At 35.5% G+C, this 15,569-nt stretch overlaps 1 long non-coding RNA gene across 1 annotated transcript in view; it reads right to left on the minus strand.

Moving 5' to 3' along the window:
• Nucleotides 1–15,569, minus strand: part of LOC105543482 — a 503,003-nt gene that overhangs the window by 461,782 nt on the left and 25,652 nt on the right. Inside the window, exon 2 of the long non-coding RNA XR_001006625.1 lies at nt 591–696. This is a non-coding gene — a long non-coding RNA (uncharacterized LOC105543482). The remainder of the gene's footprint in view (nt 1–590; nt 697–15,569) is intronic.

Genomic DNA, 15,569 nt, shown 5'->3' on the forward strand with positions numbered 1-15,569 from the left:
ACAGGGGATAAATAAAATGTGGTCAACAATGGAATATTATTTAACCTTTAAAAAGGAAGGAAATGCTGATACATCCTAAAACATGGATGAACCTTGAAGCCCTTATGAAGACATTGTGCTAAGTGAAATACGCCAGTCACAAAAAGACAAAAAAGTGTCATATAATATATGAAGTATCTGAAATAAACAAATTTATAGAAAGAGAAAGTAGAATAGTGGTTGCCAGGGGCTGAGAGGAAGAGAAAATGAAGAGATGGTGCTTATTGGATATGGAGTTTCAGTTTTGCAAGATAAAAAAATCATTGAGATTGTTTGCACAACAATGTGAATATTACTACTGAGTGTACGCTTGGGGATGATCAAAATGGTAAATTTTATAATATGTGTGTTTTATCACGATTAATCATGAATAAGAATAATAACAAATAAAAAATTCAGTTGCCATTTGGCTTAACTTGTTGTCATTGTAAAAAAAAAAGACCTCCACACATCAGGCAGCTGTCATTATATGGCACCATTTTACCTGAACATGGCTTCAACTATCCTCTCCAAGTATGTAAGTTTCTTGTGTCAGATAGAAAATGCCTTACCTGAGATTCCAACAACAATCTTCTCTAGCTCCCATTTCGATCATTTCCTCCGGTAGGTTGAAGGGCAATCCTCATGGGTGATTGTTGGTGTCCTTTTCTAGACAGCCTAGAAGGAAGAAATTAGACTGATCAGCACTTTAAAACATTGAATGTCCTTCAAGGACAGCAACTTATACACAGAGGCCATCATGGGAAAGGTAGGTACATTAATCATCTCCCCGGCTGGAAACGAAGGAGAAGAAATAAATAAACAGCCCATCATCATGATCAGGTATCAAAGGTTCGTTTTAGGTCATACCCCCATTAAAAAGAATTTCAATGCTGTCAGGGGCAATGTCATGAATCTCCTGTACTTTTTTTATGAGTAATTCATGCAGGGAGGAATCACCCTCCCTATGAGCTCCGTAATGAGTGCCCCTGTCAATTTCTCTGCCTTTCCACTTTTGGTCATCTCAAAGCAAGTATAGACAAGTGCTATACATTTACTCCTGCATTGAGTGCCTGTGTCTTAAATAAATACTAAGTGAAGTTAGTGCAACTGATAAAAAAGTCAATAACTTAGAAAATAATATTAGCATTTTATTCTATGTTTGGACTTTATCATGTGAGGTTATCATTTTAAAGTTATTACTTAAACATCTTTAAAATAGCTCACTTTTAAAATATGCGTTTGTATAGAAATACTAGAAAATGCTGACAACCAAAAAAGATGAAAAATATGAAAATAAACATTTACTCTCAGCTTTCCAGTGATAACAATTATCAATTATTAACATCTTATTATACCCTACAATTTTTTTTAAATAATAGAGACAAAGTCTCTCTATGTTGCCCAGGCCGGTCTCAAACTCCTTTGTTCAAGTGATCCTCCTGCCTCAGCCTCTCAAACTGTTGGGATTACAAGCATGAGCCACTATGGCCAGGCATAAAAATTTTTAAAAATGTATATGTGTGCACACATACACACACACACACACACACACATACACGCAAATAGATATATATGTTTTGAAAATTGATACTCTATTGCCCATTTTGGTATGCAGGATTCTGAGATGACTCCAGAAATTTTGTGCCAGACACCAGAGGTATCCCAAAATAGGGCATTGGCCTCTAGAAACACCAGGAAAATATGTGGAGGGGGAAACACAAATCCATACCAAGCCCACTGAAACACCCCCAAGAACACAGCCTAATGAAGCAGTGTCAGCAACACCCTCTGTATGTGGGAAGAATAGAAAATTGTATTGATATCTTTAAATGGAGGGATTATAGAAAAGAAAAAAAGAGTAAAATAAGACATATTCCCCTTCCTATTCCAGAAAGTAGGTTAGGAAAAGAGACATTACCCATTAAAATTAGTCCTTCTTTAAGAAAAAAAGAAGCCAGAGACTTATTGTGGAGAAAGTAAAGTTCCCAGCTGTTGAGTTTAGAGATACGTATTTTTGACTTTGAAATTCCTTTAATAAGCTCCATCATTTTTTACTTACGTGTTTTTAAAGTGTGGCAGCTCAACTCCCACCCAACCTACTCCCCAAGCCTTAACCAGTGGCAAAGAACATTAAAATAAAACCTGAATAAATAAACAAAACTCTGAACCTTTATTTTATGTGAAAACCAAAACAAGGTCAAACTCTTTTCCCTTCTAATAGAATGCCCAAAGAAGAAAATTTTTCTCACACTGTTAAACAGTCATCATCAGATTCCCATGGGCAGAAATGCCAAGTTTGTTAGTATGGAAAAGAATTTAGATGATTTTTCTCTTTCTTGAAAATAGAATGATTTAAAGACCAAGGAAAAACAGGTTAACTCCTGAAAATTTCTGATTCCTGACAAATTCTCTTCCTAGAAGAGAAATACTTCCACTATTATAGATTTTCACAATAAAAAGTTTAATGTATCTCAGTTTTGTGTGCATTCTCTTTAATCATGGAATATACATTCATATTAAATAATTCATTGTTCTCAATAGAGTTATTCCTAAAAAGATGGTCTATATATCATCTTAAAAAGAAACATCTAACCATGCTGGAGTAACTAGTATCAAATTTTCTTCCTTTCATAAACAATTAAAGAACTGGGTAAAATATATGCAAGAGCTGGTTCCGGTACTAGGTAATAATCAGCACATGACTGTGATCTTGAGAGAAATGATGTAAATCAACTGAGCCCTGCAAACCCTGAATTCCTTTCTGGAGGCACTTCTCAGACTAAAGTCCATGGAAGGGAGGACAAGTAGACTATCCTGGTCTCCCTGAGCGGAAGAGATATTAAAGCTGAGGCAGCTAGAATTCATGGGGCAGAGTACTAGAAAAGAGATAGCTATCTAGAGAAAAAGTTCCAGTAATGTATATGAGGTCCTCTGAAGCCTATTGCTGAACATTAAGCTACATATGTGCAGGTTGAAACCCCACAAAGCTAAGCTGACAATTACTAGGGTGCTATCAGCTAAACAATTCTCACAGCATATTAGGCCTGAGAGATGAAAAAGTTCTAACAAGCCAGAATGGATAGTTCTTACTGACTCTCTGAGGCATTCAGTACACACACATTCAGTACATTCAGTACCCAGCCATGCCTGGGTAGCAGGAGTAAACCAGCTATAGAGTAAAATCTACTCTGTATCTGCCCTATCAAAATTTTCAGCAATTTTCAAAACGATTAAACTAAAAAGCGAGTGACTTAACTGCCTACCAGAACTAAGTCAAGCACCCTTTAAAAGAAGACAATGAAAGCTAGACACTCAGCAACATAAAATTCATGATCTTCAGCCCCTAGTCAAAAATAACTAGACGTGCCCTTAGAAGCAGGAAATAGGATCTAAAACCCGGAAGAAAATCAGCCAATAAAAACAGAACCAGACCAGGTGCAGTGGCTCACACCTCTTATCCCAGCACTTAGGAAGGCTGAGGCAGGAGGATTGCTTGAGCCCAAGAGTTTGAGACAGCCTGGACAATATGGTGAGACCCTGTCTCTATAAAATTAAAAAACAATAACAAAACAACAACAACAACAACAACAACAACACAGAACCAGAAGTGGGTGAATTAGAGCCAAAAAATTTTTAGCAGATATTGTAAACATGGTTAAAGGAAAACATGAGCATGATGAGGAGAAAGACTACAATATACAAAATAAGAAATGATTTTTGTGTCTAATAATTCATTTGGTGGAATTAACAGCAGTTTAGATAATGAAGAAAGAAATGTCAGTGAACTTGTAGACACAGCAATATGAGTTACCCAAATTGAAGCTCAGAGGAAAAAAAGAGACTGATAACAAAAAGCTAAAAAACAGAACTACCATTCAACCCATCACAGGGTATATACCCAGAGGAATGTAAATCATTCTACCATAAAGACACATGCACACAAATGTTCCTTGCAGTTCTACTCACAATAGCAAAGACACGTAATTAACCTAAGTGGCCATCAGTGGCAGATTGGATAAAGAAAATGTGATACATGGACATCATGGAGTACTACACAGCCATAAAAAAGAATGTGATCATGTGTTTTGTGGGAACAGAGTGGAACTGGAGGCCCTTATCCCTTGCAAACTAATTTAAGAACAGAAAACCAAATACCGCATGTTCTCACTTATATGTGGGACTAAATGATGAGAACTCATGGACACAAAGATGGGAACAACAGACACTGGGGCCTGTTTGAGGGTAGAGGGTAGGAGGAAGAAGAGGAGCACAAAAAATAACTATTGGCTACTAGCCTTAGTACCTGGGTGACAAAATAATCTGTACAACAAACCCTCATGACATGAGTTTACCAATATAACAAACCTGCACATGCACCATGAACCTAAAATAAAAGTTTAAAAAAAAAAAAAAAGCTAACAGGATCTTAGTGAATAACCACACTGTAGCTGGAGCCCCAGAAGGAGAGAGGGAAATGATTGGGGGAGAAAGTTTTAAACAAATAATGGACATTTTTTTTTCAAATTAGGTGAAAACAACAAACTCAAAAGTTCAATGAATTCTAAGCAAGATAACACAAAGAAAACCACACTGCAGTATTTCACAAACAAACAGTCAAGCAAAAAATCTTAGCGTCACCCTACATACAGGAGGTCACAGAGAAGAGTGATTACAGACTTCCCAAAAATAGCACAAGCCAGAAGATAATGAAGTAGCATCATTAAAGTTCTGCAAGGAAAAAACAGAACTGTCAAATCTAGAGTTTTAGAATTTTATATCCAGCAAAATACTTAGTAAAAATTAAGGCATAATACAGTTATTTTGAGCAACATAAACAAAAGCCGAGATAATTTTAACTACAAAAGTTTGTACTACTCTTGAACTACAAAAAAATATATTAAAGGAAGTTTTTTAGGCAGAAGGAAAATAATTCCAGATAAAAATATTTTTTTAAAAAACAGAAAAGTGAGAAAGAAGCAATATAGTTTATATGGTGAACAACACAGAATTTGAAATCCTGATGTTGATACTTTGGTACTTACAAAGCATTAGTTTCCTTATCTGTAAAATGTAGATGTTTATGCCTTCATCATAGCAATGTTGCATAGATTTAGTGAAATAAAGATCATTTAGCACAATGATTGGAACATACTCAGCACTCAATGAATCAGAGCTATTACTATGTTATTGATAGCTATTAAATGTCCAAATATATTACCATTAGTAACTCTTAGTGAATAATTTGCACAGAATGCCGTATATGTAAAAAAGAGATAGGCTGATCAACATTAAGCTTTGTAATTTATCTTGGAAAAAGGTGGGTAGTTAAATATGTCAGTATTATTGGTGCTTTGCAGGGTGGGAAACTGGGAAATGGAGAAGACATGAGATACCATGAGACTGGTCACAGAGAAGAGTTCTTAGATGAGAGGGAAAGATTTCTCATAAGCAATACAATGCTATCTTGTTGACTTGTCATGAAACCTCTTACAATATCTCTGACTTCAGGTCAATATTGGCCTTTCATTGTACATCCATCTGGAAGAGTTGTAAAATAAAAAATAACTATTTGGAAGTTTTCTTGATCCTTAACTTTGTTTCATTGGTAGAAAACAAGTTACCTGCCTATGAGTCTACAAAATAACCAATGCAATGGATATTCTCTAGTAACATTTAAAACCACCACATATGTGGGAAAACATAGGAAAATGAACGGTCTAGATTTGGAATAAATGTATGAATGGATCAAATAAACCTATAAATAAAGTGCAATGTAGCGGTGAGCATAGACCCTGGAGCCTGACTGCCTAAATTCAAATTCCTATTCTACTCCTCACTAGCAGTGTAGCCTTGGGAAGATACTTGATCTTTCTCTTAATCGTAAAATGAGGAAATAATAATATGTACTTTATAGGATTATTGAAAGATTGAATGAGCTGGCATGTAATATATTTGGCATGTATTTGTTATTATATAAGCAATGATGGGAGAGTTGATTAAAAAGTTATAGGAATTACTTGCTAATAATGACACTGTATTACTTGCTAATAATGACAGTATGCCTTCTCTTTTCAGAATGTATTTCAGGTTTGAAGTTACTTTCACATTACTTACAGGTAAAACATCATTACCACTGGTATTACTAGCATTTTATCATGAAATATTGATATAATTTGTGAAGAAAGGAAAACTTTCCAGTCTAAAGTTCCTAGGAGGCTCAAGACTGCATCTGGAGAGAAGCGACTACTCATCTACGAACAAGACAACCCTTGGTTTGGTTGCAGTAGCAAACTCCACTCCAATCATTCAGCTGAATAAACAAAACCCAGGATTTTGTTATTTTCCCAGAAACTAGATAAACAGCCACTTCCCTTTTAGTGTCTCTTTTTAAAGTAAGAAGGTCCACATCTCTCCTAATCATCACTTCACTCTATATTTCTATTTTAAAAGTTGATTTTTCTAGATGTTTGCTATTTTAAGCCAATAAAAAAAAGTCACTGACAAATATGCTATTTAAATAATGTATGACTGTAAATAATATGCTGTTGCTAACATTCAAATTTTAAAACCACAAATTAACCCATTGGTCAGTGGTATACTGTTAGGCTTATTTGGCTGTATGGATAGAAACCCACTCATGAAGGATACTGGATTTGGGCCAGGCTTAGAAACCAAGAACGTGCAGAACTCTAAAAACAGCCTATTTTTTTATTGTCTCTTTCAAGAACCACAGAGTTTCTCTGTATTTCATGATATCTCTGCTTCTCTGAGCATGTCTGATCTATCTTCTCTTCAAACTACCTGGCTTCTGTCTTCTGATAGTTTCTCATTCCCTTACAACTTTGATTGAATCATCAGCCACTATGAGCTTTACCTTACTAATAGCATCTCTGAATTTACCACTCGGTTTGAATCTTAGCATATTCCCAGTTCCGTTCAAATTAGTGGAGGAAGAAGGAGACTTAAATATCTGATCAGCACAGTCCCAGTTTACCTGATCAATCCGTCAATCATCTGTAGATTCCCAAACTTCAGACTGGTGGGTCAGATGTCCACCCTAGGTTCAGGTGGGAGAGATCACATGGTACAAACCAGTATCCCCCACTGTTATTCCATGTATTAAGCATATCTTTCTCAGAAGGGATTGTGGGCAAGCAGGCATCATAAATATATCCAGTAAGTACACTCAAAGAAAATGGGCCACATCCAGGCAACATTCCATAACGGACACTGTTTACTTGGTCTCCCCACTCTGAGAACCAAGGCTTTAAATACGAATGTCAGTTGAGTTAGCACAAGTCAGATATTTTGTAGCAGTATTCGATAGGATTACTTTAGCACAAGAAGTAATAAATGCTTCAAAAAGACTTCAATTTGAAAATAACTAAAATAATTCCCTGAAACAAATTATGTAAAATCTATTAAAAGGTAAATTTAAATCTAAGTACACATGCAAGTTATAGCTGCATGTAAGTAGCATATTCCTATAATCACAAATGGGTACCAGTCTCTTTTAACTAATTTATTCCTGAAACCTGAGTCCTATTGGCTCTGTGAAATTTTTGTACACTGTCATTTATTTTTCTTTTGCCTTTATTATTATTGTATTCTATCTGTTGATTCACACTGACTACCTCCATGTGTCTAGGTTAAGCTAATGCAAATGCCTTTTTAGTTTCTGAGATAATCTTTAAATTTTATCAACTGTATCCCTGCTGTTCTAGATATTCTGTTCATCATTTACTAACGCAGCGAATCAAGCAAACGATGCAGATATGCCAACTGAAACATGCCATCTTTCCCTGCATTGCTGTATAATACATATCCCTGGATTGGTGAGTTTGTTTTTTAATTTATGTTTTTTATTGTGCAATAGTTTAAACAGAGAAAATTTGCAAGAACTGTGCAAAGGAACCCCCAAATTCCTTCATTCAGATTATCATATTGTTAACATCATTCCACAAGCTCTCTCCCGTTTTTTTCCTCTCCCTCTCACCCCTTTACTCTCTATATATGTATGTGTGTGTATATATTTATTGATATTAATCCATTCTGTCAGTGAACATTTCAAGCATTTTCCCTTTCCCTTGGCTATTACATGATACTGCAATGACCATCATTGTACTTAGCTTTTTTCATACATGTACAAAAGTTTCTCTAACGCAGCAGTTCTCAAAATATCATCCATGGACCTCTGGGGTCCCCAAGAGTTCACAAGGTCAAACTATTTTCATGATAACACAAAGACATTATTTGTCTACAATTGACATTTGTACTAAGGGTACAAAAGCAATGGTAGGTAACACGGCTGGCTCCTTAATCAAGGCAATGGTAGCAAGGGGTATTAATTATCATTGCATTCTTTGCCACCATGCACTTGTAGTTTTCTTTTTTATGCCAGTTTCCCTTTTAAAACGTCCATGAGGAAACTGCAAAACTTAATTTGATTAAATTGCAACCCTTGAGTACACATCTTTTTAACATTCTGTGTGACAAAATGGAAGGGAAGTGTGAAACACTTCTGCTGCATAAGAAGATGGTTATCTCAAGAAAAAACACTTGTGTGATGGTTTGAGTTGAGAGCTGAACCAGGTGCCCATTTCATCAACACCATTTTTACTCGAAAGAATGACTAATCCAGATTTTGATATTTGAAAAAATTGAGTTTGTGACTTTGAGGGAAAAAACTGACAGTATTTGTTATCCATACAAAAATTCTAAGTTTCTCTTGAATATGTAGATACTTAGAATATCTGCATAACCCTTTGAACCAATTCTTTTCAAATGACTAATTACTGATGTTACAAAATTATGCATGGGTTAAAGAGCCCCATAAAATCCAAGATAGGCTAATTTATTTTAATGCAACAGAGTATTAAAATGTTCACTGACATGGTTTCACATTCCACATTGCAACTAACCCTCAAAAAATTAAAACATGTTGAGTTTTGATGTAGTATCAAATAGAATATCCACAGTTATCTGAAACCACTATTAAATAATACTTTCTTTTCCAACTGTACATCTGTGTGAAACTAACTTTTCTTTAGGTGCTTTACAGGAAACACATTGCAGCAGACTGTATGCAGAAGCAGACATGAGAATCCGGCTGTTAAGCCATGCCTCAAAGAGACTTGTAAAATGGTAAAACAATGCCACTCTTATTCTTTTGTGTCTTCTAGGGAAAATACATTTGTTTTTAAATATTATGTTAACATGTAATAAACGTGTCATTCTTATTCCTAAATGAATTAACAAGTAAATCTGTCCTTTTAATTTTCCAACTTTAAATTCTAATACGGTAGCTATAACTCACGAAACAAGATCTGTTTGGGGTTCTCAATAATTTTTAAGAGTATAAAGAGATACTGAAGACAAATGTTTGTAGATTGCTGCTCTAGGCTATAAATATGAATATAAATTTGGGAAGGTATAGGCTACACATATCTTTAACATGACTAGATAGCATTACATTGCTCCCCCATCCAATCTTGAATTATAGGTCTGTGTATTCAAGTTGAGAGGTGGTAGCTTAATTGAAATATCATAGTGCTTCCTTGACATGAACTAATTAGCTATTACGTAGAAATTGTTTAGGCATATTCTGGATACTATTTAAGAAACTTTAAAACAATTTGGTCTCACTAAATGCCTTTTATTTTTATTTATTAAATTAAAGGAAAACTCAACGAGGATAACATTTTTTTGAATTTAAACATACAGGTTAAATATAGCCAGCGACATTAAATTTTATTACAATATTTTATTAATAATTAAGTCACACAGGCATCCTAGACAACCAATACATTGAAAACACTATATATTCCTCCTGTGTCATTGCAATATATAATTATTCAGGGAGCCTATGCACTGATTAAAAGAGGTGCAATGATTTAAAACATGTGGCCTATTACCATGTAAAATAGGTTTGGGATTAATTCTACAACGTTTGATATTTAAAATGAGTGTGTAATTCAGTATATTAAAGAGTTTTTATGTATATACAATAGGAAATGATTTAAGATTTCTCAACATTAAAACATAATGCAAGAAGGAGTTAGAAAGAAATTATATTAATTCTCCCAGAGCAAGACATTATAATAAGCTGAATCATACAATTTTTAATTTTAAATTTATGGGTTAAAAGGAATGAAAGTCCTTGGGACAAAATGGAATAAAATAAGATTTTTGATCCCAGCAGGGAACGTTTTGGAAACCTCTCCTACGGGCATCGTATTAAGACCTTATGGAAGAAATGGCCTTTCAATCATATCTCCTGAAGTCATAGAGGATTTTATCATGTCTCATGTATAATGAAATGTTAATGTGATTTTTCTTGACTGATATCATTCAGAGTGATTCATTTTCAACACCAGTTCTCACTCATTATAAGACTGATGTAATGTGGTACTTATAATTAAAGCCTGTTTTTAAAAATAGCAACTGAATCCACAGGAAATATGAACATTTCTCATTTTGAGGAGTTTTCTTTAGAGAGTAATATTCACTGGGCTCTGCATTCATTGAACTAAACTTTAGACAGAGATAGAAAAGGATTAAGTAGACAGTCTTCAACTCATCAGAACCCCTACCCATAGTTTTCTTATTTCTGACTCCACTTCAGGTTTCTAAATGAATGAAAATATTTTAAGTATACATAGTCCTATATGAAAATTGCAACCATTAACATATTGAAGTAGTGAAAGAAGGAGATAGACAGATAGCTTGATCAATCAATTGATCAATCGATCCACCCCAATAAACTGCCTAAAATAGTGGCAGAGATGTCTTAGCTAGAAATGTTCATCGTAAGTTAGGGTTTGAGACTGTGCCCAGAGAAAAGTTATCTGACACTTGAAAAACCAAGTGTCTAAGAAGGGGTCCCAGAGTGGAGTGTAGACAGATGAAAGAGTCTCTGGACACATAAATGAAAAAGTGACACGTATCATCTACTTTCTGCAAGGTAAACCCAACAACTGGAGCTGAGAGTTCAGGCTTGAGGCTATGACCTCATAAATGATACACACAACTGAGGGAATAAAAACATTTGAAAAGCCATAGTTTCACAGCCAGAGCTTCACAGCTCACATCCCATGGGGTCCTATGAAGATAATCAACTATTGGCAAGTCTGCCTACAAGCCTAGAAAAGCTGCTTAAACTGTCATCTATGGTTCTGGCCATATTGCAACAAGGCTGAGTAAGCCAAGATCTAGAATAGCGTCTATAAGACTTCTCCCTCCCCTCTCATCTCCTTTTTTGTTCTCTGAGTAAATAGAGGTAGAAGGCAGTTGAATAACAATTTAAGAATGTTATTGCTGTTATTCTAATTTATGTCTTATAATAACCTGGAGAATATACTGCCATCAGGGAAGAAATTGAAAAGAACCTGGAATGTTTTATGTAGCCCTTGTTATTCAGAGATCAACTTCAATGTCATCCTTCAGGGTTTTCCTTGACCACCCACTCCACTCTCTATCACATCATCTTATTTTTAGCAGAGAAGGTATGGGCATTTGATATTGTTCTTGTTTATTTATTAGAGAATAAGAATAGTATAGGTGTTATAAATACAGATCCTGAGATCAGGTTGCTTGGATTGGAATTCTGGCTCTCCAACGTAATCATTGGGAGCAAGGCTCTATGCTTTAGTTTCCCCCTCTAACATTCGGATAGTAATTTTTCCTACATCCTTGGGTTTTGGGGAGGATTGTGCTGGTTAATAAAAGTACTAGATCCAGGACAGGCACAGAGTGAGCACTTCAGGAATGTGAGCCTTAACTCTTTATTTGCTTGGTGTCTATCTCCCTAACTAGTCTGTTTTTCACTTGTCTGCCTCAGTGATCCAGTACCTGGAATGATGCCTGGAGCACTCATGAGACTTTCAATAGGAATTATGAAAAATTAATTAATGAGTCTCAGTTTAGGTTTTGAGATTTAAATCTAACTCAGTAGATCATAAGAAGGCATGGACAGACAAAATTGAAAACTTAACAGTTCACAGTAAACATTGAGCTTCTGCTATTCATGGTAGTCAAGAACTTTGACTGTATAATGCTGACAATGGCTTTCTTGCCTTAGTTGCTAAGAAATTACCCCAGTGGTTTTAAACTCCAAATACTCTACATGACTGATAACTTAATTTCCTGTGCTGATTGAGTCAAATCCATGCCACACTATTTGGGCCACCTCAGAATACATATTGAAACTCTATCTGTCACCTCAGGCCACTCCCCTTCCCCTAAGTGGGCTCTGTACCACAAGAGAGGCAGCTCCAGCCATCCCTGGAGGGCTGTCCCAGTGGCCTGAGAGCTGCTCCTAGACCCCTACCAAGGTCAGCATTGACTTCAAAGAGCCTGGTCACAGACTTGTCCAGCCAGTCCCACCCAGCTTTGCCCCCTCCAGTGCCTTGGCAGCACAGTGCAGGATGGGGACCTTGGGAACTCTATGCTTTGACTATCACCAGGGACATCCTGTACTTCCTCCATCAACAAAAACCAAGTAAAAAGTCCACTGCCATTATCACAGGCGTCTCTTGCCTGCAAGCACCACCTACTGGCCTGTAGGATGAACTACACAATCCAGTATAATTCCTGCTGACAGAAGTGAGGAAATGAGATAATTTCCCAAGACCTCCACCTCCTCATCTTTGTAGGAGACAGTGAGCTTCACCACACACACAATGCTACTACAACCTACAAACAACTAACATTTGAGAAAACCACTATGCGAAGGCTATCTATAACCAAAACATTTATACAGAGCCTTGGCCCCTTAAAATCACACAGAAGCAAAGACAAATGAACCTACCCAACATAAGCAATAGTCACACCCTCAAGGAGGAAAGAAGAAGAAACTCACCTAATTAAAATAAATTTTAAAATAAGAAATGACAGCTTCTATAGATGAGAAGAAACCAGCACAAGAATTTCAGCACCATCATGAAACAGACTGTTGAGCCACTCCTAAAAGACCACATGAGCTCTCGAGCTATAGCTGCCAACCAAAATGAAAACTTTGAAGTGAGAGATAAAGAATTAAAGTTATGAATTTTAAGGAAGCTCAGTGAGATCCAAAAGAAAGTGGAAAACCAAACAAAGAAACCAGAAAAAAAATTCAGGAGATGACAGACAAGATAGATATATATTTTAAAAACCAAACAGAACTTCTGGAAATGAAAAATAAACTAAGAGAATTTTAAAACACAGTTAAAAACTTTAATAAGAGACTAGATCTAAGCAGAAGAAAGGATTTCAGATCTTGAAGACAGGTCTTTTAAATTATCCCAATCAGACAAAAACAAAGAAAAAAAGAATTTTTTTTCAAATTAACAAAACCGTCAAGAAATACAGGATTGTGTAAAGCAACAAAACCTATAACTTATATACATTCTTAAGAGGAAGAAGAAAAAGTAAGAAGTTTGGGAAATATATAAGAGGAATCAGGAAAATTTCCTCAGTCTTGCTGGAGAAATAGGCATCCAGATACATAAAATTCAGAGAACACTTGAAAGATATTATACAAGATGAATATCATCAAGGCATATAGTCATCAGACTATCCAAGGTCAACATGAAAGAACAGATCTTGAAAGTGGCTAGAGAAAAGCATCAAATTACCTATACAGGAAATCCCATCAAACAGCAGACTTCTCACCAGAAACCATACAAACCAACAGAGAACGAGCGCCTGTTTATAGCCTCCTTAAAGAAAACAAAAAAAGTACTAGTCCAGAATTTTATATCCTGCCAAACTAAGCTTTATAAATGAAGAAATAAAATCTTTCCCAGACAAGCAAACACTAAGGGAATTTGTCACAACTAAACCAACACTAAGAAATGCTCAAAGGAGTTCTAAACACAGAAACCAAAGGACAATAATCACCATCAGGAAAGTGCTTCACCATCCTGTGAAGCAATTACACAATTGAGACTCCAAGGCAAATAGCTAACAATATTATGACAGGAACAAAACCTCATATATCAATGTTAACCTTGAACATAAATGACCTAAATGCTCCACTTAAAAGATATAGACCAGACTTTAAAAAACAAGGCCCAATCATCTATTGCCTACAAGAGAACCACCTAATGGCTAAAGCTGCCCTCAGACTCAAAGTAAATAAATAAAAGAAGATATATCACACAAATGGAAAACAAAAGTGAGCAGGAGTAGCCATTCTTATACAATATAAAACAGACTTTAAAGCAATAATGGTTTTTTAAAAAAGGCATTAAAGGGCATTATATATTGGCAAAGGGTTTAATATAACAAGAAGATTTCACTAGCCTAAATATATATGCACCCAACACCAGAACACCCAGATTCATAAAAAAAAAATACTATTAGACCAAAGAAAAGAGATCGATATCAATACGGCAGTAGTGGGGGACTTTAACACCCCACTGATAACACTAGACAGATCATCAAGGTAGAAAATCAACAAGGAAAATTGGATGTAAACTGGACTCTAGACCAAATGAACTTAATAGATATTTACAGGACATTCTACCTAATAATTGAAGGGTATACATTTTTCTCATTTGCATATGAAATATTCTCCAAAATCAACCAATATTTGGCTCTAAAGCAAGTCTCAATACATTTACAAAATTAAAATGATATCAAGTATCTTCTCAGATCACAGTGGAATAAAATTAGAAATCAATACCAAGAGGAACTCTGAAAAGTAAGCAATTACATGGAAACTGATAACCTGCTTCTGAATGACATTTGGGTAAACATGAAATAAGGCAAAAATTTAAGAAATGTTTTGAAATGAATGTAAATAGAGAAACAACATATCAAAATCTCTGGGATACAGTAAAAACAGTACTGAAAGTTTACAGCATAAAATGCCTATATCAAAAAAGACAGAAAGATCTCAAATTATAACTTCATACCATACCTCAAGAAAATAGAAAACAATAATAAAAGCAAACTCAAGTCTAGCAGAAGAAAAGAAATGACAAAGATCAGAGCAGAACTAAATGAGACTGAGACCAAAGTAAATAAAAACAAAACAAAAAGATACAAAAGATCAATGAAAAGTTGGTTCTTTGAAAGGGTAAACAAAATTTAATAATTTCTAGCTAATTTAACTAAGAAGAAAGAGGAGATTCAAATAAACACAATTACAAATAATAAAAGTGACATTATAACTGATACCATAGAAATGCAAAAGATAATCAGAGATTACTGTGAACATCTCTATATGTACAAACTAGAAAACCTAGAAGAAATGGATAAATTTCTGCAAACATACAACCTCTGATATGGTTTGGCTCTGTCCCTACCCAAATCTCATCTTGAACTCCCACATGTGGGAGGGACTTGCTGGGAGGTCATTGAATCATGGGGGCAAGTCTTTCCCATGCTGTTCTCTTGATAGTGAATAAGTCTTATGAGATATGACGGTTTTGGGGGGCGGAGCAAGATGGCCGAATAGGAACAGCTCCAGTCTCCAACTCCCAGCGCGAGCGACACAAAAGACCGGTGATTTCTGCATTTTCAACTGAGGTACTGGGTTCATCTCACTGGGGAGTGCCGGA

Source organism: Mandrillus leucophaeus, unplaced genomic scaffold (assembly GCF_000951045.1).
Source record: "Mandrillus leucophaeus isolate KB7577 unplaced genomic scaffold, Mleu.le_1.0 Scaffold283, whole genome shotgun sequence".
In the NCBI taxonomy this organism is placed as follows: Eukaryota; Metazoa; Chordata; class Mammalia; order Primates; family Cercopithecidae; genus Mandrillus; species Mandrillus leucophaeus.